Source organism: Schistocerca cancellata, chromosome 1 (genome assembly GCF_023864275.1).
Source record: "Schistocerca cancellata isolate TAMUIC-IGC-003103 chromosome 1, iqSchCanc2.1, whole genome shotgun sequence".
In the NCBI taxonomy this organism is placed as follows: domain Eukaryota; kingdom Metazoa; phylum Arthropoda; class Insecta; order Orthoptera; family Acrididae; genus Schistocerca; species Schistocerca cancellata.
Window position 1 is genome coordinate 295527741 of NC_064626.1, and position 27652 is coordinate 295555392.

Here is a 27652-nt window from a genome sequence, read left to right on the forward strand (position 1 = left end):
ATAGCAAAATTTAAAATGAGAAAAGCTCCAAGCCCAGATATCATTCGCTCCGAGACCTTTAAATGAGGTACACCACAGATTATCTCGTGTTTAACGGATGTAATAAATAAAGACCTGACTGGGAGGAGTACCGCAGCCTGGAAATTAGCAAACAAAGTTATCATCAAGAAATCGGACAAACAACAGGCCAATCTGAAGTCGTACAAGCCAGTTCACCTGATCGACACCTTGGCTAAGATTCAGGAGCAGCTTCTTTGTAACTGAGTACAGGCTGGCAGTCTGGTCCTGAGACTCAGCCCTCACAAGTTCGTGTTACGTAAAAAATAAGTCGGTTGACTATGCAACTAACAGGAAATTCCAATTATCACAAAATGTCAACCTCAAGTACGTAGGCATCTCAGGGACATCTGAAAACCTCTGGTCGCTCGCGATGTTAGCGATTTGCGGGTACCACCGAATCTATACAATAGTCTTGTAGACCACGGTCTGCAACTACAGAGTACTTGAATAAATTAACAAATACCCTCTCGATCACAACTTCTTTCATTAACGGCTACCGGTTTCAATATGCGATGTAGACCATCGTCAGGCATGGCGCAGCAAAGAACAGTTCATCAGTGACGTAAAACTAACTCACTGCACTACATATTGAAAGGGGTAGCCATTAATAAATGACGGTGTTTGTACTCGTATACTTATAACAACAGAGATCACGGTTCCCATGAAATGGCTTCAATTATAAGAGTAGTTGAATGACGGGAGCCAGAACTGAAAATGGTCAAGAGAATCAGAAATGTATGCCCGCAGGGATCAGTATGAGGGCCGAACTATTTGGATCATTCAGTCGTGCCCCACCTAAATGAAACGGATGAGGACATAACACTGATGGGATTGTCGCGTACGCTGGTGATCAGCTGAATGAGGTGTCAGCGAACTCTAGAAGATAACCAGAAAACAAAGTCAGTGGTATTTGTGCCTGAAAAACACCCTCACCGTGACCCCAGACAAAACAGTCTACATATTTCTAAAAGGAAAACTGCAGGGAGACTCGATTATAAAACTGCACGATGGAAACATTCCTAAATAAGGTGTAACCAAATAGTTAGGGATATAGATTGGCGATCGACTGACGTTTAACAAGCAAATGATAGAGCAGAAATTTTTTTAAATTAACTCGCACGCTTCAGCAAAATCCCTTATAGATTTTCATTACGTGGTACACAAATATATAACTGTGCCTTGTTTGAATCAATGGTATTCCTCGCCGAAAGTACATGGGCACGAAGACCCTGCCTCACAACGATCAGATCCGTTGTCTGCTGACATTATCAGAGGCTGACATCGTGTCAGCAGAAGCACTGTGCTTAGTACTCGTAACATACCCGATCGACCAAGCAGTCCGCCAGGGAGCTGTGATGAGCAGACTGACTGCAGATGGGCAGACTGGGAAAAGTAATCGAAATTAAAGAGGAAGATTTAACGGACAACTAGCGTGCAAAACAGTGGCGAGTTAATTCATGGCAACGTATAGCATGTTTCTTTTCCTCCGACATTCGGTTGAACATGTTCTACGCAGACCTCAATCGTGGATTGGTACATTTTTTGACAGGACACTGTGCATACACTGTGCATCATCAGCGAGTGGACATCGATCAGGGTGTAGAGTGTTCTCGTGTGCAGCCTGGTGCACCTTAGCGTATACTTCTACATTGCGCGCTTTCCTGAAAAACAAATGTCACAAAAGATGTGTACGAATGCGTAAGACACCCCCAGCAATAGGCAAAGCCTGAACAGAGCTGCTGACCGTTCATCTCATACATTATATGACGAATGTATTAGAAACAAGAAAGTACATGTGAGAGGCAGGCTCGTGGGAGTATCAGCCGACGGCACAGACTCTAACAATAACTATTCATAATGAATGAGCGTCACATTGTAGCAGAAATAGAGCACGCACCATCATATTAATAACCAACAGACAGACTGCTAACAGCCGGCAAACAAAGACATCAAAGAGTAATATCTCAAGACTCCAACTAGCTATAACCGAGCCATGCTATGCCCTAAGAAGATGCATTAAACCTGTAATAGCTGCAGTGGATAAATAGTACCGAGAGATCAAAGCATTTATTATCTAGGTCGTAGGTGCAGAACTCACGGCTACGTATACAACAGGCAAGTCAAACTGGAAACAGATAAAAATGAAATACATTTACATAAACAGCACACTACAATGACTTTGCAATAGCATATCATAGTAGACAGACTTAGGGGAGTGACTCCCCGTTATTTCAGACATGGTTTCCTGCAGTCAGTCAATCACTATCAGTACGCCACATAAGAGCGAGTTGCTAGAAGTCCACTAATCGATCTGGAATGGCACTAGTCGTAGGATCTTACATATTCTATTGTAACTTCCTTCTTTTTTTCTTTTCTAATCAAATAACCTTAAGTTAAATTCTTCCAGTCCCTCAGTCTAGAGTTTTTCTAAGTTTTACTAATTTTTTAAGGTCTGAAGTATGTGCACGTATCTTATTTAACAGCAGTAAAATGTATGTCTTGTTACAAAAGCATAATAAACAGTCCATTTTGTTAGCTAGGTTATATACCATCAATATATGTCGATGTAGTTTTAGCCATATTCCCAGTAGCCAGTTGTAATGTTTATTACAAATTTGGCTCAGGGCAAACCCTAATGTTGTGCAATACGTTTCAAGCAAGACTGTGGCTAGCTCACTGGGTCGTTATTGCGTCTTGATCGCTGACTAAAGCGTGACAATCCACTTCTCAGTGGCTTATCGTAAAATGACCTAATATGACAGTTTTGCTTTTCTGGGCCGATGACTGGTCAAAAAGCGCGAGACAGATACTCCACTACCGCTTACGATAAACGTGTGTGAGGTCACAGGTCACGATTATTAATCTGAAGCAGAGCCCAGTTGACTGCCAAGAATAGTTATTATTGATCGTTAATATTGATTCAGCGATATGGGACTGTGATCGACATTATAATTAATGGGTTTCCGTCCGTGACTTACGAAGCAGTCAGTATGTGGAATGTTGTGTAATGGTTTGTGATTGTATTTTGAACAGTGTTGTGGCAAGATTTACAACGCTGAATAAATTAATGAACCCCTTTAAAACGAATTTACGTGCTCTTTGCTGGAAAGTAGACAGATAAGTTTCAGCCATCTCTTCATAAACGAACCACGACCGTGTATGATACACTACGAGACGAACATCGATTTTAGAAAACTCAAGGTGATCAAATAGAAACCTGCAATATGTTCCTAATGCTGTACACATCCAGCCGCATCCCTCTCGTTTACAGCCCCGCTGTTACCACCCGGTATACTTGAGCGGCTTGTAGAGCGGAGGTGTTGCACAGTAACTACAACGGAGACGTATTCATCGCTTTGCACCTTGGTCCTTGCTCATTTGGCATACAGCCTGTAGCCTACACTGAATTAAGGTCTAATCATCTAGTGAGCAAGATGTATGAGATAGGCGAAATACCCTCAGACTTCAAGAAGAATATAATAATTCCAATGCCAAAGAAAGCAGGTGTTGACAGATGTGAAAATTACCGAACTATCAGTAAAATATGGCACGGCTGCAAAATACTAACACGAATTCTTTACAGACGAATGGAAAAACTGGTAGAAGCCGACCTCGGGGAAGATCAGTTTGGATTCCATAGAAATCTTGGAACACGTGAGGCAATACTGACCCTACGACTTATATTAGAAAATAGATTAAGGAAAGGCAAACATACGTTTCTATCATTTGTAGACTTAGAGAAAGCTTTTGACAACGTTGACTGGAATACTCTCTTTCAAATTCTGAAGGTGGCAGAGGTAAAACACAGGGAGCGAAAGGCTATTTACTATTTGTACAGAAACCAGATGGCAGTTATAAGAGTCGAGGGACATGAAAGGGAAGCAGTGGTTGGGAAGGGAGTGACACAGTGTTGTAGCCTATCCCCGATGTTATTCAATCTGTATGTTGAGCAAGCAGTAAAGGAAACAAAATAAAAATTCGGAGAAGGAATGAAAATCAATGGAGAAGAAATAAAAACTTTGAGGTTCGCCGATGACATAGTAATTCTGTCAGAGACAGCAAAGGACGTGGAAGAGCAGCTCAACGGAGTGGACAGTGTCTTGAAAGGAGGATATAAGATGAACATCAACAAAAGCAAGCCGGCCGGTGTGGCCGAGCGGTTCTAGGCGCTACAGTCTGGAACCGCGCGACCGCTACGGTCGCAGGTTCGAATCCTGCCTCGGGCTTGGATGTGTGTGATGTCCTTAGGTAAGTTAGGTTTAAGTAGTTCTAAGTTCCAGGGGACTGATGACCTCAGAAGTTAAGTCCCACAGTGCTCAGAGCCATTTGAACCATTTGAACAAAAGCAAAACGAGGACAATGGAATGTAGTCGAGTTAAATCGGGTGATGCTGCGGGAATTAGATTAGGAAATGAGACGCTTAAAGTAGTAAATGAGTTTTTCTATTTAGGGAGCAAAATAACTGATGATGGTTGAAGAAGAGAGGGTATAAAATGTAGACTGGCAATGGCAAGGAAAGCGTTTCTGAAGAAGAGAAATTTGTTAACATCGAGTATAGATTTAAGTGTCAGGAAGTCGTTTCCGTAAGTATTTGTATGGAGTGTAGCCATGTATGGAAGTAAAACTTGAACGGTAAGTAGTTTAGACAAGAAGAGAATAGAAGGTTTCGAAATGTGGTGCTACAGAATAATGCTGAAGATTAGATGGGCAGATCACATAACTAATGAGGAGGTATTGAATAGAATTGGAGAGAAGAGAAATTTGTGGCACAAGTTGACTAGAAGAAGGGATCAGTTGGTAGGGCATATTGTGAGGCATCAAGGGATCACCAGTTTAGTATTGGAGGGCAGACCAAGAGATGAATACACTAAACAGATTCAGAAGGATGTAGGTTGCAGTAGTTACTGGGAGATGAAGAAGCTTGTACAGGATAGAGTAGCATGGAGAGCTGCATCAAACCAGTCTCTGGATTAAAGAGCACGACAACAGCAATAGTGGTTTTCACTACAGTAGGCACTTACCACTTGTTGCAAGCATTCTACCGGCTGGTTTAGGTAAGTAGTTTTCTTGCAGAGTTTTCAGTTTAATTTCGGTAACAGTAGATTTTATGTTGCTGTAGGAATCTTGAAAATGGATTTCTGGCATCATAAACTGGTTGTTTAACTTATTTTACAGTACAAGTGAGCATTTATATCGTGTACTGAGGACTAGTGGTTGACAGAGAGCTTTGACAACCCGGTGGCGATGTTTACGGCGGTGGTCGTCAGACGACTGCCGGGCTGGCCCCCTAAACTGTCTGTCAAAACCATTGGAAGTGTCCAGGGGTTGGATAAAAATATGTAAACATCACGAGAAATCCATGCTTCAACATAGATACAAATACTAGACAAGCCAGTCGATTGCACTCTTGTAATAATCACAACAGGTACCTGTGCAGTGTCCTTAATACGTTTCAAATGTCTGTTGTGGTCAGAGAGGTGTTCTGTATAGTTGTGAGTGCATTATGTGGAGCTAAGTGCATTCGAGCGTGGGAGCATTGTTGGTGCTCGAATGGTGAGTGATACGGTAAACAAGGCAGCCGAAGTGTTTGCTGCTTCGAGAGCCACTCCATCGGAGTTTTCTACCGAATACAGGGAATGCGAAAAAACATCATCCCCTAAGTTACAAAGTGGACGAAACTGTTTGTTGACTGGTCGTGATGGACGGCCGTCGAAGGGAGTTGTGACGACCTATAAGACAGTGGCTGCTGCAAAAGTCAGCGCAGGACTGAATGTAGCGCTTGGGAATTCTGTCAGCACCAAATCAACACGAAGGGAGCTCCATAAGCAGGGAATTTCAAGGTGAGCTGGATTTCCTAAACCACTACTCAAGGAGGAGTAGGAGATGAGTGTTTAACGTCCGGTCGACAATGAGGACATTATACAGGGTGTTACAAAAAGGTACAGCCAAACTTTCAGGAAACATTCCTCACACACAAATAAAGAAAAGATGTTATGTGGACATGTGTCCGGAAACGCTTAATTTCCATGTTAGAGCTCATTTTAGTTTCGTCAGTATGTACTGTACTTCCTCGATTCACCGCCAGTTGGCCCAATTGAAAGAAGGTAATGTTGACTTCGGTGCTTGTGTTGACATGCGACTCATTGCTCTACAGTACAGCATCAAGCACATCAGTACGTAGCATCAACAAGTTAGTGTTCATCACGAACGTGGTTTTGCAGTCAGTGCAATGTTTACAAATGCGGAGTTGGCAGATGCCCATTTGATGTATGGATTAACACGGGGCAATAGCCGTGGCGCGGTACGTTTGTATCGAGACAGATTTCCATTACTAAGGTGTCCCGACAGGAAGACATCCCAAGCAATTGATCGGCGTCTTAGGGAGCACGGAACATTCCAGCCTATGATTCGCGACTGGGGAAGACCTAGGACACCTGCAATGGACGAGGCAATTCTTCGTGCAGTTAACGATAACCCTAATGTCAGCGTCAAAGAAGTTGCTGCTGTACAAGGTAACGTTGACCATGTCACTGTATGGAGAGTGCTACGGAAGAACCAGTTGTTTCCGTACCATGTACAGCGTGTGCAGGCATTATCAGCAGATGATTGGCCTCCACGGGTACACTTCTGCGAATGGTTCATCCAACAATGTGTCAATCCTGATTTCAGTGCAAATGTTCTCTTTACGGATGAGGCCTCATTCCAACGTGATCAAATTGTAAATTTTCACAATCAACATGTGTGGGCTGACGAGAATCCGCACGCAATTGTGCAATCACGTTATCAACACAGATTTTCTGTGAACGTTTGGCAGGCATTGTTGGTGATGTCTTGATTGGGCCCCATGTTCTTCCACCTACGCTCAATGGAGCACGTTATCATGATTTCATACGGGATACTCTACCTGTGCTGCTAGAACATGTGCCTTTACAAGTACGACACTACATGTTGTTCATGCACGATGGAGCTCCTGCACATTTCAGTCGAAGTGTTCGTACGCTTCTCAACAACAGATTCGGTGACCGATGGATTGGTAGAGGCGGACCAATTCCATGGCCTCCACGCTCTCCTGACCTCAACCCTCTTGAGATTTTGGGGGCATTTGAAAGCTCTTGTCTACGCAACCCCGGTACCAAATGTAGAGACTCTTCGTGCTCGTATTGTGGACGGCTGTGATACAATACGCCATTCTCCAGGGCTGCATCAGCCCATCAGGGATTTCATGCGACAGAGGATGAATGCATGTATCCTCGCTAATGGAGGACATTTTGAACATTTCCTGTAACAAATTGTTGGAAGTCAAGCTGGTACGTTCTGTTGCTGTGTGTTTCCATTCCATGATTAATGTGATTTGAAGAGAAGTAATAAAATGAGCTCTAACATGGAAAGTAAGCGTTTCCGGACACATGTCCACATAACATATTTTCTTTCTTTGTGTGTGAGGAATGTTTCCTGAAAGTTTGGCCGTACCTTTTTGTAACAACCTGTATACGGAGCTCAAGCTCGGATTAGGGTAGGATGGGGAAGGAAACCGGCCGTGGCATTTCAAAGGAACCATCTAGGCATTTGCCTGAAGCGATTTACGGAAATCACGGAAAACCTAAATCAGGATGGCCGGAGAAGGATTTGAACCGTCGTCCATCCGAATCCAACTCCAGCGTGCTAACCGCGGCACCATCTCGCTCGGTACCACTACTCAAATGCCCGTAACAGGAAAACACGGAGTCGAAGCCATAAATCAGTATTATGGAGCAGTACAGCCAACGGCTTTGCCGCAATGGTAACATCGTTTCCCGTCAGTTCTTCGAAGCGCTGTCGGGGTGGGCTAGCACTTGGATGGGTGACCATCGGGTCTGCCGAGCGCTGTTGGAAAGCGGGCTGCACTCAGCCCTTGTGAGGCAAACTGTGGAGCTACTTGATTGAGAAGTAGCGGCTCCGGTCTCGTAAACTGACATATGGCTGGGGTAGCTGTGTGCTGACCACATGCTCCTCCATATCCGCATCGAGTGATACCTGTGGATTGAGGATGACACGGCGGCCGGTCGGTACCGTTGGGCCATCAAAGCCTCTTCGGACGGAGTTTTAGTTTATGGAGCAACAGAAGAATGTCATTTGGTTGGGTGAGTCTTGTTTCATACTCTTTTCGTTCCAAGAATGAAACATGGCTGGGATTCCATGACGATTTGGGCAGCCATTACGTGTGAAGATACAAACAGTCATGATTGCAAGACTGGTTGCTGCACCATTCGCTATATGAGTTGGAAAAAGTTGTAGCTATATATCTTGGTATCCCACAAGCCCCATGGTTATTCTGCAAGCTCACATTATTGCAAGAATACATGAACATTTTGCTTGATCAGGTCCATGGCATGTTACAACGTTAGTTCCCAAGTGGTGATACTGCGTTCCACGACAACAGGGCCCCTGTTCACACAGATCGCGTCGTCCAGAACTGGTTTTATGAGCACGAGGATAAATTGTCGTATCTCCCCTGGCTATCACAGCCATCAGATCTCAATATTGTTGAGGATTTGTGATCTATTTTGGAGAGAAGAGTGCATGATCACTATCCACTTCCGTCATCGTTACCCAAAATTGCCACTATTTTGCAGGATGACTGATATAAGATTCACCTGTAACCATACAGGACCTGTATTTATCCATTCCGAGACATCTGGAAGCTGTTTTGAATGCCAGCAGTTTTCTTAAGGGGAGTTGGAACGCCCTACCCCAATAATGTTAAATTTAGTGACTAGGCTTCCCTGTATTTCAGAAATCACTGTAGCCACTGACATGAAACTTTTACAGGACTTTAAACTGTATCCTATGAGTCTACTGAACTACAATAATTACATTTCAGCCACTGCTGGAAAACAATTTTTTTAATTACATGGTTAAAATTTTGTGTACTTTTTTGTACGTTATCCTAAGTAATTTTAATTATACATAACATTATGTTCTTCTTTTAGTTCAGTAAACTCAAGATATGTATGTTATTACTCCCTGAAAATTTGAATACTCTACTCGAAGTAGTTTCTCAGATTTAAGGAAAAATGCAACAGGAAACATAAATTTTCAGAAACGGCTTCTAAAGTTTCAAAAGACTGTAACTCACTTAATATATGTTTAATTTTTTATTTTTAGTACCCCCCCCCCCCCCTCCCATGAACCATGGACCTTGCCGTTGGTGGGGAGGCTTGCGTGCCTCAGCGATACAAATAGCCGTACCGTAGGTACAACCACAACGGAGGGGTATCTGTTGAGAGGCCAGACAAACGTATGGTTCCTGAAGAGGGGCAGCAGCCTTTTCAGTAGTTGCAGGGGCAACAGTCTGGATGATTGACTGATCTGGCCTTGTAACAATAACCAAAACGGCCTTGCTGTGCTGGTACTGCGAACGGCTGAAAGCAAGGGGAAACTACGGCCGTAATTTTTCCCGAGGGCATGCAGCTTTACTGTATGATTAAATGATGATGGCGTCTTCTTGGGTAAAATATTCCGGAGGTAAAATAGTCCCCCATTCGGATCTCCGGGCGGGGACTACTCAAGAGGATGTCGTTATCATCCATAATAATAAATATATATTGGAGAAATAAAACTGGCGTTCTACGGATCGGAGCGTGGAATGTCAGATCCCTTAATCGGGCAGGTAGGTTAGAAAATTTAAAAAAGGAAATGGATAGGTTAAAGTTAGATATAGTGGGAATTAGTGAAGTTCGGTGGCAGGAGGAACAAGACTTCTGGTCAGGTGACTACAGGGTTATAAACACAAAGTCAAATAGGGGTAATGCAGGAGTAGGTTTAATAATGAATAGGAAAATAGGAATGCGGGTAAGCTACTACAAACAGCATAGTGAACGCATTATTGTGGCCAAGATAGATACGAAGCCCACACCTACTACAGTAGTACAAGTTTATATGCCAACTAGCTCTGCAGATGACGAAGAAATTGAAGAAATGTATGATGAAATAAAAGAAATTATTCAGATAGTGAAGGGAGACGAAAATTTAATAGTCATGGGTGACTGGAATTCGAGTGTAGGAAAAGGGAGAGAAGGAAACGTAGTAGGTGAATATGGATTGGGGCTAACAAATGAAAGAGGAAGCCGCCTGGTAGAATTTTGCACAGAGCACAACTTAATCGTAGCTAACACTTGGTTTAAGAATCATGATAGAAGGTTGTATACATGGAAGAACCCTGGAGATACTAAAAGGTATCAGATAGATTATATAATGGTAAGACAGAGATTTAGGAACCAGGTTTTAAATTGTAAGACATTTCCAGGGGCAGATGTGGACTCTGACCACAATCTATTGGTTATGACCTGTAGATTAAAACTGAAGAAACTGCAAAAAGGTGGGAATTTAAGAAGATGGGACCTGGACAAACTGAAAGAACCAGAGGTTGTACAGAGTTTCAAGGAGAGCATAAGGGAACAATTGACAGGAATGGGGGAAAGAAATACAGTAGAAGAAGAATGGGTAGCTTTGAGGGATGAAGTTGTGAAGGCAGCAGAGGATCAAGTAGGTAAAAAGACGAGGGCTAGTAGAAATCCTTGGGTAACAGAAGAAATATTGAATTTAATTGATGAAAGGAGAAAATATAAAAATGCAGTAAATGAAGCAGGCAAAAAGGAATACAAACGTCTCAAAAATGAGATCGACAGGAAGTGCAGAATGGCTAAGCAGGGATGGCTAGAGGACAAATGTAAGGATGTAGAGGCTTATCTCACTAGGGGTAAGATAGATACTGCCTACAGGAAAATTAAAGAGACCTTTGGAGATAAGAGAACCACTTGTATGAACATCAAGAGCTCAGATGGAAACCCAGTTCTAAGCAAAGAAGGGAAAGCAGAAAGGTGGAAGGAGTATATAGAGTGTCTATACAAGGGCGATGTACTTGAGGACAATATTATGGAAATGGAAGAGGATGTAGATGAAGATGAAATGGGAGATACGATACTGCGTGAAGAGTTTGACAGAGCACTGAAAGACCTGAGTCGAAACAAGGCCCCCGGAGTAGACAACATTCCAGTAGAACTACTGACGGCCTTGGGAGAGCCAGTCCTGACAAAACTCTACCATCTGGTGAGCAAGATGTATGAAACAGGCGAAATACCCTCAGACTTCAATAAGAATGTTATTATTCCAATCCCAAAGAAAGCAGGTGTTGACAGATGTGAAAATTACCGAACTATCAGTTTAATAAGCCACAGCTGCAAAATACTAACACGAATTCTTTACAGACGAATGGAAAAACTAGTAGAAGCCGATCTCGGAGAAGATCAGTTTGGATTCCGTAGAAATACTGGAACACGTGAGGCAATACTGACCTTACGACTTATCTTAGAAGAAAGATTAAGGAAAGGCAAACCTACGTTTCTAGCATTTGTAGACTTAGAGAAAGCTTTTGACAGTGTTGACTGGAATACTCTCTTTCAAATTCTAAAGGTGGCAGGGGTAAAATACAGAGAGCGAAAGGCAATTTACAATTTGTACAGAAACCAGATGGCAGTTATAAGAGTCGAGGGGCATGAGAGGGAAGCAGCGGTTGGGAAGGGAGTGAGACAGGGTTGTAGCCTATCCCCAATGTTATTCAATCTGTATATTGAGCAAGCAGTAAAGAAAACAAAAGAAAAATTTGGAGTAGGTATTAAAATCTATGGAGAAGAAATAAAAACTTTGAGGTTCGCCGATGACATTGTAATTTTGTCAGAGACAGCAAAGGACTTGGAAGATCAGTTGAAGGAATGGATGGTGTCTTGAAGGGAGGATATAAGATGAACATCAACAAAAGCAAAACGAGGATAATGGAATGTAGTCGAATTAAGTCGGGTGATGCTGAGGGTATTAGATTCGGAAATGAGACACTTAAGGTAGTAAAGGATTTTTACTATTTGGGGAGCAAAATAACTGATGATGGTCGAAGTAGAGAGGATACAAAATGTAGACTGGCAATGGCAAGGAAAGCGTTTCTGAAGAAGAGAAATTTGTTAACATCGAGTATAGATTTAAGTGTCAGGAAGTCATTTCTGAAAGTATTTGTATGGAGTGTAGCCATGTATGGAAGTGAAACATGGACAGTAAATAGTTTGGACAAGAAGAGAATAGAAGCTTTTGAAATGTGGTGCTACAGAAGAATGCTGAAGATTAGATGGGTAGATCACATAACTAATGAGGAAGTATTGAATAGGATTGGGGAGAAGAGAAGTTTGTGGCACAACTTGACCGGAAGAAGGGATCGGTTGGTAGGACATGTTCTGAGGCATCAAGGGATCACCAATTTGGTATTGGAAGGCAGCGTGGAGGGTAAAAATCGTAGGGGGAGACCAAGAGATGAATACACTAAGCAGATTCTGAAGGATGTAGGTTGCAGTAGGTACTGGGAGATGAAGAAGCTTGCACAGGATAGAGTAGCATGGAGAGCTGCATCAAACCAGTCTCAGGACTGAAGACAACAACAACAACAACAGTACTCAGAAGCACCCTGTACCATACTGTATATCACCCTCTACATCTTTTCCAAGTTTTTCTTCTTTTTTTCTTTCTGGACTCCTTAGTGGCCTATTGTGCTGCATACTCTGCTTTATCAATGTGAACCTTGTCCATCCGTTCAAGTTCTCTGATGCAATTTCGCCCTGCCAATGTTATGTACTTTAAAAGCAATAACAGCTTCACTGACCCCCCACTTTAGTGTGTTCATTCCAACAAAAACATTTTTTTGGTAAGATTATTGAACGACTCATTGGGATTTTTAGTCTGACCGTGCAGACACTTCTTCAGTAATTCAGGATTTGCCAGGTCTCTAGCCGGCCAAAGTGGCCAAGCGGTTCTAGGCGCTTAAGTCTGGAACCACGCGACCGGTGCGGTCCTGCCTCGGGCATGGATGTGTGTCGTCCTTACGTTAGTTAGGTTTAAGTAGTTCTAAGTTCTAGGGGACTGATGACCTTAGATGTTAAGTCCCATAGTGCTCAGAGCTATTTGAACAGTTTGAACCAGGTCTCTGTAAATATCTTTATGATATCCATGACTGCAACTGGGATGGAATGTTTATGGATGTATGAACTGTTTGAGTACTGGGCATTGCGGTAATTGCACCATGAATCAGGCCCAGGAGGGTGGTGTACTGGTTTTTCATGAGTTGACAGTCTGTGGAAGAAGGTAGCCCATGCCGGCCGAAGTGGCCGTGCGGTTCTAGGCGCTGCAGTCTGGAACCGCGAGACCGCTACGGTCGCAGGTTCGAATCCTGCCTCTGGCATGGATGTGTGTGGTGTCCTTAGGTTAGTTAGGTTTAACTAGTTCTAAGTTCTAGGGGACTAATGACCTCAGAAGTTGAGTCCCATAGTGCTCAGAGCCATTTGAACCATTTGAACCAAGGTAGCCCATACTGCCTGCTTCATTTTCAACAAATCCTCAGTATTATTTCTAATGGCCATTCCATAATACTGCTGTAGTTCATCAATCATTTTGTCTGTCAGCCTGCCTCTTATGGTTTTACCATCAGAAAGTTTCTTGTCTCTCCAACTTTGTTTTAACTTCCTCAACGTGGTGCCCATGCTCTTCTGGACATGACCTTTATAACACAGCAATCCACAGCCTTCTATATAAAAATTACCGCTTTTATTAGATCTTGAAGTAATGCACGTAAAAATTTTAACACTTTCAACCGGTGTAGATTATATTTTAAAAAAATTAAGTAAACCACTTCCCATGAGAGTTTATAAGTGATATATACATCATTTTATTCGGAAAATTGCAAATTTTATAATGAGATAAAAATCCGATAATATGACCTTTTTTTTCGTTCTAACTCCCCTTAAGCCGCGTTAGGCATGGTAATGTGCTGTGTTCGTGATGTTTCCAAATCTTTCGTATATCCCCCATTCCCGACGTCGCGAGCTTAAGGCACGTGCTTTTTTCCTGGTAGTATGTTTATGACAACTACGCGCTTGAATTTTGGGTGCAGCCTTTAACACGCTTATTTTTTCTATTTCTAACCTTATTTACAAAAGAGAAACACTAAAAGTATTTCCTAATACTGAAACACTCCAAAATGGAGTACTGAGCAGCGTATCGTAGAAAAAAACATCGCTCCTAGAATGCGGAAAGAAACGAAGGGTGTCATTCACTGGTAATGTGGACGATGACTGATATCTCTCCTCGGGTGGGCGAAGTGCTCGTAAGCCGCCGCCCGTGCAGTAAACCAATAAAGCTATGGAACACCTCTTGTTTCCCAGTCGCCTCCTGCGATGCCCTTGCTATGAAAATATTTACCGGATCTGAAAGTGTTTTGCTCCTGTCTCAGAGCGCACGACACACGACTAGTTTCGCAGACCGGTCTGCACGCAGCCTCAGCTAGCGGTTAGCCAGCCAGCGCCCTTACCTTGGAGTGTCCAGAGGCTGGTGAGCAGTGAGCAGTGAGCAGTGTGTCTGCCGTAGTTGCCGGCGCCGCCTGCAGACTGGATGGACCTGCCCTCTCCCTCCGGCAGGAGGCGCCATCCACGTTACGGCTATCAAAGAAGCCCACACCAGTCGTGCCGTCCCTATCCTTGACCGCTGGGACCCCCAGTCTGCGATACCGCCTATCGACAAACCTTTATAACCGACCGTCGGATGCATGTGTGTAGTGTGCAGTGATCCCTGTACTATCTCAGTACAGAACTCTGAGCACACGAACCCAATGTGCCTGCAGGTGCTCGCTGTCTGCATCGTCCGAAGTACACTACCTGATCTAAAGCATCCAGACATCTTAGTAGTGGACATTATTCTGGTGGGTGTCCACCTTTCTCCTTCATGACGGCTTGAACTATGCTGGAGATATTTTCAATAATGTGTCTTTAAGTCTGTGGTGGAATGGCAGCTTATTCTTCCTCAAGATACGAAACTGTAGAAGGTAGAGATGGTAGACGCTGGGATCTGGAGCGAATTCGAGGATGTTCCCATACGTGCAGTTCGGGACTCTGGGCACTCCAGTCCATTTCAGGAATGTTATTGTCCACAATTGACTGCCTCACAGACGCTACTCTATACAGGGTGCATTCTCATGCTGATACAGCCACCGGCTCCGAACTGTTTCTATATTCTGTTCATGTCCTTTCGCATTTAGCGTTTCCTTAAGCTCAATAGGGAGACCACATCTCAATCTCGACAATCACCTCCACACCGTAACACCACCTCCGCCTGTATGTCACTGTTGACACTACACATGATGGCAGGTACATTCTCCACGTATTCGCCAAACCTAAACCCTTCTGTCTGACTGCCCAATTCATCACTCCAAATTATTCGTTTCCAGTTACCTACTCCACACTGTTTACACCAAGTCAAGTGTCGCTTAGCATTGGCATCGCTTAACATTGACTAAAGTGATGTGTGACTTATAAGGAACTGGTCGACCATCGTACCCCAGTCCTTTTAACTCCCTACGCAGATCTACTGTGCTAGCTGGACCGCTGGTAACACTTCGAAACTCACGAGTGATTCCTTCCACTTATTTCGTGCGATTTTTTGCACCTCTCTGCCAGTAGAGGGAGCCTCCTTGGCCCTGGAAGAGTTCTGTTTATTCCTTTGCATACGAAAGTCGCATCACCAACAGTCGACTTGGGCAGCTTTGGAAAGGTTGAAATGCCATGATGGATTTGTTACAATGACCACTCCATGTTCGAGTCACTACGACCCATTCTACGACTGCTTCTCCACGACAACACAACGCAACCCTCCTAATTTCATCTGAAGAGTCTGCGTCTAGTGACATCTAGTAGCAAATTCTGCATTACCTTGGGGTGTCCCGATAATTTGATCGGATGGTTTATATGTTCGAGATGGCCCACAGTTGATTTCGGGAATTGTACTGAAAATAACTAACAGCTTGCCGCATAATACACACAACACTGAGACGTAAAGTTGTGTCGCGATGTGGACGCGAGTCTAGCTCGTTTGTTGCTCGGTGATGAAAGCCAGCTCTCATCCAGAAAAATATTACCTGACGTCGATTAGATGTATATTTCAAGGTTCATCTGAAGCGTTGACTGGCTGTCCCCAAAACGATAATGCATTAAATAAATTAAAACCATTCCTTCTACCGAGAAGCTGACTTATTTATAATTGCAAATCGCACGGGTGCGTTCCTACCATCCATTACGATGTAAAGTCGAGGTATTTGCATACGTATTCTTACAAAGCCACCTTATTTAATTCTTCTTGGTTCTATTTCTTCATTCTCTTCCACAAACAAAAAGAGGAACAGATTTCAAACATTTACACCCTAGAAACTACAAAAGATAGAAACACAATTCCAACATTCCTGGAGAGAGAAAGGTTCAAATGTTTATGAATGTTTATGCATTCGGTGTGAGCACCATGTGTTACACGACAAATATTAAAGCAGTGGCTCGCTTCCTGCAAAATATGAAGCAACTTGTCTCTCGCTATCAAATTCACAGCTTCAACAATGCGATGTCGCAGACATTCGAGAGTGTCAGGCAAAGGGGGATCTTTTACGTTACCCCACAGATAAAAGTCCAAGGTGTGAGGTCTGGAGATCTGGGAGGCCACCGACGATGAATTCCCTCTTCTGCTCCTCCTATTTCAATCCTACGTCCTGGAATGGTATCACTCAGGTAACGTCGGAGGCGCTCAGATAATTTCTCTGCTTGTACTACGCTTATCTGCCCTCTCTGGAGTAATGCTGTGCGGTGCGGGATCTGCATCGGGTAGTATCGACGAAGGACAGCGAAAAAGTTCAAAGAAGAGCACATCCTATTGTACGGTCGTGAAATAGGGGAGAGAGCGCCACGAATATGGTATTAGAATTGAGGTGGCAATCATTAAAACAAAGGTGTTTTCCGTTGAGAAGGAGACGGCCGAAGTGGCCGTGCGGTTAAAGGCGCTGCAGTCTGGAACCGCAAGACCGCTACGGTCGCAGGTTCGAATCCTGCCTCGGGCATTGATGTTTGTGATGTCCTTAGGTTAGTTAGGTTTAACTAGTTCTAAGTTCTAGGGGACTAATAACCTCAGAAGTTGAGTCCCATAGTGCTCAGAACCATTTGAACCGTTGAGGAGGATCTTGTCATGAAATTTCAATGACCAGTTTCCCTCTCAGAAAGTGAAAATATTTTGTTGGTGCCCACCTAGATGGAGAAGAATGATCAAAATAGTAAAACAAGAGGAATTAGAGCTCTTCCGTAAACATTTAAATGTTCATTTGTCCCGCAGCTGTTCTTGAGTGGGACGGTAGAGAAATAACTTCAAGGGCGTTCGATGAATCCTCTTCCAGGCACTTAACTGAGAGTAATCATGTAGATGTAAATTGAAAATAATAAGCAACTCATTATTATGATACCAAATCATTACAATGGTGATAATTTGTGAAGAAATGCTTAAAACAACTTTTTTGACACCATGCACATAAAATGAACAAAAATTCTCCCTCTAATACACATGGCGGTGTACATTATAAATGAACAAAAATTCTCCCTCTAATACACATGACGGTGTACATTACAAATGAACAAAAATTCTCCCTCTAATACACATGACAGTGTACATTATAAATGAACAAAAATTCTCCCTCTAATACACATGACGGTGTACATTATAAATGAACAAAAATTCTCCCTCTAATACACATGACGGTGTACATTATAAAGAACAAAATTGAGCAAGATTTCAAACTGTCACGGGTGATCCTCTAATTATCCTTATTTGTATCAGGCATACATCAGTACATTGCTAACCCTTGGCGAAAAAAAAGGTACAAATGGCTTTTAGCACTATGGGACTTAACATCTGAGGTCATCAATACTCTAGAACTTAGAACAACTTAAACCTAACTAACCTAAGGACATCATACACACATCCATGGCCGAGGCACCATTCGAACCTGCGACCGTAGCGGTCGCGCTGTTCCAGACTGAAGCGCCTAGAACCGCTCGGCCACAACGGCCGGCTCCTTGGCGGAGAGAACTGATTGTATACTAGTGACTATAGCTTTATTATATTGTTTCTCAAGTGGAGAGTGACATCATAATCATTCAATGGAACCACATCTGAAAAGCTCCTCACAAAGTTCTTCCAACATCGAAAGCCGTGTATGTACCAAGGCTGTTGCTGCGCCGTCGATTCCTTAGGGATCGCCAGATGAACAAGTTCCCTGTTCTTGGATACGGCGCTCAAAACGAGTTTTTCACACTGACCACCCGCCTTTATATAGTTTTAAAAGAAACTAATGGTGAGTTTGTATTGGTAACCTCTTTTTGATGCCTCATATGTCCTTGTGACAGCATCGAAATCTGGTAAACAAACCTCTGACCAGGTTAAAAGATATTTGAAAGATGTTTTCTTTCCAGTGGGGGAGAAAAAGCTGTAATGTTGTTAGGTTCTTGAGACAGTCAAAATGAAAGAATAGTTTAGAGCGTCGTACCCGAAGACAAGGAACTCGTTCATCTGGTGAGCCCTTTGGGGTCCGCAAGGGCTCGACGTCGCAGGTACAGCTGTTGGTGTATAAGGCTTTCGATGCTGGAAGAACTTCGTGAGAAGATTGTCAGATTAGTTCTTTTGAATTATTGTGATGTCAATCACCATTTGAGAAACAATGTAATCAATGCGCAGCACTTTGTACCAGTCACTAGTACATTAATCATTTCTCTTCGCCAAGGCTTACCAATCTACTCAAATATGTCTTATACAAATAGTGATATTTAGATGATCAGCTGTAACCAATTGAAATTCTTCCGAACTTTGTTTTATGTTGTTTACTCCAGCGTGTATATTATGTGAAGAAATTTCGTTCATTTTATGCGCATCATTATTTTAATGATTTTGTATCATAACAATGAGTTCCTATTGTTTCCTATTAATAAAATATATGTAAGTGAGAAGGTAAAGTAAAAAATAAAAACTTGAATGTAAAACGTAAAATACCAGCTTAAAATAAACACAAGTAAAATAAATGATTAGAATAATAGTCATCATTTAGAAATAATTTGACAGCACGGTGTGTACAGCATATTTTCCAGAAATGGTATATCAGAAACCAGCTTTATTAGACTTGGATGTATGTCGTTCGAAAGCTTGATTAATGTATGTTGTAACAAAAGTTTTCATTTTCCAAAATTAATTAATGGTGGTGGGACATTTTGAAAAATTTCGAATTGAGAAAGATTATATTATATAGTTTTCAAAAACGTTAATTACCTATCAACTTTTATATGATAATCATTTTTATACATAAGTTTCTATGACTTTTCCTCTAAACCTAATCTTCCAAATTACCTTTCCGGGTGTGTTATCCTTTAAAATTGGAAAGGGCATATACAAAAAGCTTCGTACTGCATTATTTTTCAGTGCAGTGATAAAACAGTGTTGCTTAATTTTGTACTGTATGTAAGTGTAAATAATTACGTTACAGTCTGTCTTACCCGAAGTACCACCAATGTTTAAATACCGTAGTCTATTTTAAGTATTTTAACATACTTGTTTTTGACAGACGTGACTGAATGATGTGTTTCTAATCAATGAAGCAACCACTTTGCTGTTAGTTATGTTATTTTTGTTACTTATCTCGTAATTATATATACATTTCAGATTTGGTCTAGGGGTAGCGTCTTTGGTTCGGCCCCAGGTTCGAATCCTACCGCTGCTTAAATTTTGATTAATAATAAGCATTTCCGGCATAACAAGTCACCCTCATTCTGCCAACGGCCTTTTCAAAGAGGGTGGTGGAGCGGACAGAGTTTCTGGGCATTCTCTTGTTCTAGGGGCGGGAAACTGCCGCTAAAGACGGAAGAATCACCAATGATCAACGGCATGAGGATGCAGAAAGCAATGGAAACCACTGCATTAAAGACACATAATGTGTATCCATAGGACACGTGGCCTGTAATTGAAGAAGTGTCATGATGATCTCTCCATTGGCAAAAGATTCCGGAATAGCTCCCATTCGGATCACTGGGAGGAAACTGGCAAGGGGGAGGTTACCATGAGAAAAAGATTGAAGAATCAACGAGTCGGGGCGTGGGATGTCAGAAGTTTGAACGTGGAAGGGAAACTAGAAAATCTGGAAAGGGAGATGCAAATGCACAATCTAGATATACACTACTGGCCATAAAATCGCTACACCACGAAGATGATGTGCTACAGACGCGAAATTTAACCGACAGGAAGAAGATGCTGTGATATGCAAATGATTAGCTTTTCAGAGCATTCACACAAGATTGGCGTCGGTGGCGACATCTACAGCGTGCTGACATGAGGAAAGTTTACAACCAATTTCTCATACACAAACAGCACTTGACCGGCGTTGCCTGGTGAAACAATGTTGTGATGCCCCGTGTAAGGAGGAGAAATGCGTACCATCATGTTTCCGACTTTGATAAAGGTCGGATTGTAGCCTATCGCGATTGGGGTTTATCGTATCGCGACATTGCTGCTCGCGTTGGTCGATATCCAATGAGTGTTAGCAGAATATGGAATCGGTGGGTTCAGGAGGGTAATACGGAACGCCGTGCTAGATCCCAACGGCCTCGTATCACTAGCAGTCAAGATGACAGGCATCTTATCCGCATGGCTGTAACGGATCGTGCAGCCACGTCTCGATCCCTGAGTCAACAGATGGGGACGTTTGCAAGACAACAACCATCTGCACGAACAGTTCGACAACGTTTGCAGCAACATGGACTATCCGCTCGGAGACCATGGCTGCGGTTACCCTTGGCGCTGCATCACAGACAGGAGCGCCTGCGATGGTGTACTCAACGACGAACCTGGGTGCACAAATGGCAAAACGTCATTTTTTCGGATAAATCCAGGTTCTCTTTACAGCATCATGATGGTCGCATCTGTGTTTGGCGACATTGCAGTAACGCACATATGAAGCGTGTATTCGTCTTCGCCATACTGGCGTATCACTCGGCGTGATGGTATGGGGTGTCATTGGTTATACGTCTCGGTCACCTCTTGTTCACATTGACGGCACTTTGAACAGTGGACGTTACATTTCAGATGTGTTACGACCCGTGGCTCTACCCTTCATTCGATACCTCCGAGACCCTAAATTTCAGCAGGATAATGCACTACCGCATGTTGCAGCTCCTGTACGGGCTTTTCTGGATACAGGAAATGTTCGACTGCTGCCCTGGCCAGCACATTCTCCAGATCTCTCACCAACTGAAAACGTCTGGTAAATGGTGGCCGAGCAACTGGCTCGTCACAATACGCTAGTCACTACTCTTAATGAACTGCGGTATTATGTTGAAGCTGCATGGGCAGCTGTACCTGTACACGGCATCCAAGCTCTGTTTGACTCAATGCCCAGGCATATCAACGTCGTTATTATGGCCAGAGGTTGTTGTTCTGGGTACTGATTTCTCAGGATCTGTGCACCCAAACTGCGTGAAAATGTAATCACATGGCAGTTCTAGTATAATATATGTGTCCAATGAATACCCGTTTATCATCTGCATTTCTTCTTGATGTAGCAATTTTAATGGCCAGTAATGTAGTAAGGGTCTGTGAAGTGAAGTGGAAAGAAGACAAGGATTTCTGGTCAGATGGGCATAGGGCAATATCAACAGCAGCCCAAAATGGTATAACGGGAGTAGGATTCGTTATGAATTGGAAGGTAGGGCAAATAGTGTGTTACTGCGAACAGTTCAGTGACAGGGTTGTTCTTATGAGATCGACAGCAAACCAACACCGATAACGATAGTTCAGGTATACATGCCGACGTTGCAAGCTGAATATGAAGAGATAGAGAAAGTGTATGAGGATATTGAAAGGGTAATACTGTATGTAAAGGGAGATGAAAATCTAATAGTCATGGGGGACTGGAATGCAGTTGTAGGGGAAGGAGTAGAAGAAAAGGTTACATGAGAATATGGGCTTGGGACAAGGAATGAGACAGGAAAAAGATTAATTGAGTTCTGTAATAAATTTCATTTAGTAATGGCGAAAACTCTGTTTAGGAATCACAAGAGGAGGAAGTATACATCACGATCAAACAGAGATTCCGAAATCAGATACTGATTCTACGATGTACCCAGGAGCAGCCATAGACTCAGATCACAATACAGCAGTGATGAAGAGTAGGCTGTAGTTTAAGACATTTGTCGGGAAGAATCAATACGCAAAGAAGTGAGATACGGAAGTACTAAGGAATTACGAGATACGGTTGAAGCTCTCTAAGGCTACAGATACAGCAATAAGGAATAGATCAGTAAGCAGTACAGTTGAAGAGGAATGTCCATCTATAAAAGGGCCATCACAGAAGTTGGGAAGGAAAATATAGGTACAAAGAAGGTAACTTCGAAGAAACCATGGGTAACAGAAGAAATACTTCAATTGATCGATGAAAGGAGGAAGTACAAAAATGCTCCGAGAAAATCATGAATACAGAAATACAAGTCGGTGAGGAATGAAATAAATAGGAAGTACAGGGAAGCTAAGACGTAATGGCTGCAGGAAAAATGTGGAGACATCGAAAAAGAAATAATTATCGGAAGGACAGACTCAGCATGTAGGAGAGACGAAACAACCTTAGGTGACATCAAAAGCAAGGGTGATTACATTAAGAGTGCAACAAAAATTGCGCTGTTAATTGCAGAGGAGAGAGCAGATAGGTGGAAAGAATGCACCGAAAGCCTCTATAAGGGGCAAGATTTGTCTGATGGGATAGAAGAAGAAACGGTAGTCGATTTAGAAGATATGGAGGATACAGTATTGGAATCAGAATTTAGAAGAGCTTTGGAAGACTTAAGATCAAATAAGGCCGTAGGGAGCGATAACACTCCATCAGAATTTCTAAAATCATTGGGGGGTTCAAATGGCTTCGAGCACTATGGGACTTAACATCTGAGGTCATCAGTTCCCTAGACCGTAGAACTACTTAAACCTAACTAATCTAAGGATATCACACACAGCCACACCCGAGGCAGGATTCGAACCTGCGGCCGTAGCAGTCGCGCGGTTCTGGACTGAAGCGCCTAGAATCGCTCGGCCACCGCGGCCGGCAATCTTTGAGGGAAGCGGCAACAAAACGACTATTCACGTTGGTATGTAGAATGTATTAATCTGGCGACATACCATCTGACTTTCGGAAAAACCTCATCCACACAATTCCGAAGACGTCAAGAGCTGACAAGTGCGAGAATTATCGCACAATCGGCTTAACAACTCATGCAACTAAGTTGATTACAAGAATAATATACAGAAGAATGGAAAAGAAAATTGAGGATGCGCCAGATGTTGATCAGTTTGGCTTTAGGAAAGGTAAAGGCACGAGAGAGGCAATTCTGACATTGCAGTTAATAATGGAAGCAAGACTAAAGAAAAACCAAGACTCGTTCATAGGATTTGTCGACCTGGAAAAAGCGTTCGATAATGTAAAATGGTGCAAGATTTTCGAAATTCTGAGAAAAAACAGGAGAGAGACGAGCAATATACAATATGTACAAGAACCAAGAGGGAATAATAAGAGTGGACGACCAAGAGAGAAGTGGTTGTACTAAAAAGGGTGTAAGAAAAGAATTTAGCTTTTCGCCCCAACTGTTCAATATGTACATCGAAGAAACAATGATGGAATTAAAAGAAAGGCTCAGGAGTGAAATTAAAATTCAAGGCGAAAGGTTATCAGTGATACGATTCGCTGATGTCACTGCTATCCTCAGTGAAACTGAAGAAGAATTACATGATCTGCTGAACGGAACGAACAGTCTAATGAGTACAGAGTATGGACTGAGAGTACATCGAAGAAAGACGAAGGTAAGGAGAAATAGTAGAAATGAGAACAGCGAGAAACTTAACATCAGGATTGATGGTTACGAAGTAGATGAAGTTAAGGAATTCTGCTACCTAGGCAGCAAAATAACCAGTGACGGACGGAGCAAGGAGGACATTAAAAGCAGACTAGCAGTGGCAAAAAGGACATTCCTGGCCAAGAGAAGTCTACTAATATCAAATACCGGCCTTAATTTGAGGAAGAAATTTCTGAGTACAGCCTTGTATGGTAGTGAAACATGGACTGTGGGAAAACCGGAACAGAAGAGAATCGAAGCATTTGAGATGTGGTGCTACAGACGAATGTTGAAAATTAGGTGGACTGTTAACGTAAGGAATGAGGAAGTTCTGTGCAGAATCGGAGAGGAAAAAAATGTGGAAAACACTGATAAGGAAAAGGGACAGGATGATAGGATGTCTGTTAATACATGAGGGAATAACTTCCATGGTACTAGAGGGAGCTGTAGAGGGCAAATACTGTAGAGAAAGACAGAGATTGGAATACATCCAGCAAACAATTTAGGACGTAAGTTGCAAATCCTATTCTGAGATTAAGAGGTTGGCACAGGAGAGGAATTCGTGGCGGAGTTGTTCGCTCTGTACTCCCTATGTATCCATAGTATTTTCACAATACGATGATCAATTAATCCTCCTGTTCATGAATATGCTGGCGATAAAATTCTGTAAGAGGGCTGTAACAGTTCATCGTCGAGTTGTTATGAGGCTGATTCAGCAGATCCGTCGCCACGGAAAAGTAAACTGATGGAATAGTTAAGGACAAAAAATGAAGTATAGTGTTACATGTTATTTTAAATGAATTGCAGAAATTGTTCAGACAATATAATGTAGCTTACAAGGTCAACAATGAACGAAATGTCATTTATGTTCGGTAAGCGTTAGTAGTCTTCATTCGTATTTTAGTGTCTATGAAAGGTTTAAAAAATGTAAGTGCAAAAGACTTGCGTTATTCTTTATTTCTCATTGTGTTGTGATACATACGGTAACGAGTCGTGTACTTTAGTGGTGTTACTGTATTTGTTAATCTGATGCCAATTTCGAATAAATTCAGTTCCACACAGTAAATGGAATGACCCCATTAATAAATATAGACTTCGATCAGAAATCGGTAGCTAAGGTAGAATATTCAAAATTTCTAGGTGTATGCATTCTCTGCTTTCGTATGGCATCATATTTTGAGGTAACTCATCACTGAGTAAAAGAGTGTTCATTGCACAAAAGCGTGTAATCAGAATAATTGCTGGAGCTCATCCAAGATCATCCTGCAGACACTTATTTAAAGAGCTAGGGATCTTCACTGTAGCCTCACAATGTATATATTCACTTACGAAATTTGTTATTAACAATCCGAACGAAATCAAAAGTAATAGCAGTGTACATGGCTACAACACTAGGAGAAAGTATGATCTTCACAACTCAAGGTTAAATCTAACTTTGACTCAGAAGGGGGTAAATTATGCTGCCACAAAAGTCTTTGGTCACTTACCTAATAGCATCAAAAGTCTGACAGATAGCCATATAGCATTTAAAAGGAAATTAAAAAAATTTCTTAATGGCAACTCCTTCTACTCATTGGATCAATTTTTGGATTCAGTAAGTGCGTAATTTCCCAATCTCCACAATAAAAAAAATTATTGAGTGTCATGCAATATTTTGTCTAATGTAATATCTTGTATAGACACCTTTTATTAACCTGACACGTTCCACATCATTACGATGTGTCGTATTCATGATCTATGGAACAAGTACTATTCCAATCTAATCTAATCTAATCTCTTCAGCTTTTCTTTTCCTCGAATAGTAGGCTCGTTATGAAAGTGTACCCATAAGTGGAAAATGATCTATTTAAAGTTAATAAAAAGTGTCTTTCTTCATTTTAGTGTTCTTTCGAAAACTACAGTCAGTCTCTTTCTCATAACACGAGTCTACAATGTTTGTTAAACTCAACTAGTATGCAAATATTATCTCAACCGCAAAACATCTTTAGACTACCTCGTCAACCTTACAACTTCATTTCGCTTCAGAAAATCGTAGTAGTACCATACACGAACTTTTTGACGTTTGGTGTGGTAAGATAGCGCCAGGCTTCAATAAAAGATGCGCCTTTGCCGGTCTGTGGTTTCATCTGAAGCTGCTCGCTAGATGCCAGCCCTTTGAATGAGATGTGCAACTAGATACGAGGTCGTGGCTAGGAAAGACATGCAGGCGAATATTTTTTTTTCTTTTAGTGGTCGTAAATTTACGATAGGTGATTACATAGCATCAGTTTTGCATAAGGGGGTCAGTTATGTTTGTATTATATCCATTTTGTTAGATGTAGCAGTCCAGCTGCCTTTTCGTTAATGTTGATTTCAGAAGGTTCTATAAAATTCTGTTCGATCTGGTCGTCTAATTTTGTAGCTGAATGTTTCTGGGACCGCCAGCTGTTACCCCTGCAATCCTGAAAACACTTAACAAGAATATAAGTACCGTAAATGTATTCTGTGTCACTTCTTTCTGATCATTCGTCCCGCCCACAAATGTGCTATGTGCACCTTGCGCCCACACTACTTTTTTGTGATATGCATGTTCACCATGACTTGGTTGCTACTGCCACTGGCGTTCCTTAACCACGCTTGTTTCTACACGTTCAAATATATCCACCATAGCTACACGATGTAACACATTTAAAGGATAACATTCTTGAAACCTCGTAACTGTCTCGCAGTGTGCGCAGGAGTTTGAATTTTGGATCAAACCTGCCTACAATTTTCCTCTGTAATGGTGCAAAAGCGTGGGTTCTTGCGATGTCATCCTCGGGCTCAACGACGCTTCAGATAGCAACATATTCGAAGAAAAGGCCACAGTTCAAAAGTTCCTGTGACCTCACTTGGGACAACCAGTGATGTAGTCCTAGCCGTCTTCTAGCAGGTATCGTGGATCAGAGGGGTGTCTAGGGGTTGCTTGCCTGCGTGCAGCTAAGACTACATCACCGGTTATCTCAGAACAGGTATTTTTTAAAATTCTCTATAAAACTGGGCGGGTGCCACCGAGTTGCCGAACTGATAGTCTAACAGGAAACCTAAGCCGTTTGATTCACGCACGCGTCAATGATTTTCGCAGCGGAGCACAAATATGGTGACTGATATTTTGTGAAAAGATCTCGCCGTACCGAGGAACGCCTTTATTTTAATGACTGTCACACCATCTCGTGTATCATATCCGTTACACTCTCACCACTTTTCACGATAATGCAAAACGAGCTGCTCTTATTTGAACTTTTCCCATGTAATCCCTCAATTCTGTCTGTTACGTATCGCTCACCACACAACAATGCCCTAGCAGAGAACGGACATAAGCAGTTCCTTTAGCAGATTCGTTGCATCTTCTAAGTGTTCTACCAATGAAACACAGTCTTTGGTTCGCTTTTCCACAACATTTTCCATGTTCTTTATAATCGTAATTACAACGTACTTAGTTGATTCGACGACCTTTACATTTGTATTCTTTTGTGTAACCAACATTTAACGGATTCTTGTTCTACTCAGGTGTAAGTCTTCACGGATTTTATTGTTCAAGGTCCATTCCCGCTTTTCGCACCATACAGATATCTGATGTCAGTCATTGTGTAATTCATAGTTTACTTTTAGTGCCTCGTTTCCTGATCTAACACCCTCAGCATCGTCAGATGCAATTCGGTGACATGCTATTACCCTTGTTTTACTTTTCTTGAAATTCATCTTATAGCCTGGTTTCAAAACGCTATTCATTTATTTCAACTGCACTTCCAAGTTCTTTGCCGTATCTGACAGTGTCATCAGCT

At 42.2% G+C, this 27652-nt stretch overlaps 1 protein-coding gene across 1 annotated transcript in view; it reads right to left on the reverse strand.

Moving 5' to 3' along the window:
• LOC126171099 (glucose dehydrogenase [FAD, quinone]-like) overlaps positions 1–14564 on the reverse strand; it is a 55910-nt gene extending 41346 nt beyond the window's left edge. The window contains exon 1 of the mRNA XM_049920778.1: positions 14444–14564. The gene's annotated coding sequence lies outside the window, so the exon portion shown is untranslated. The remainder of the gene's footprint in view (positions 1–14443) is intronic.
• Positions 14565–27652: the final 13088 nt, after the last annotated feature.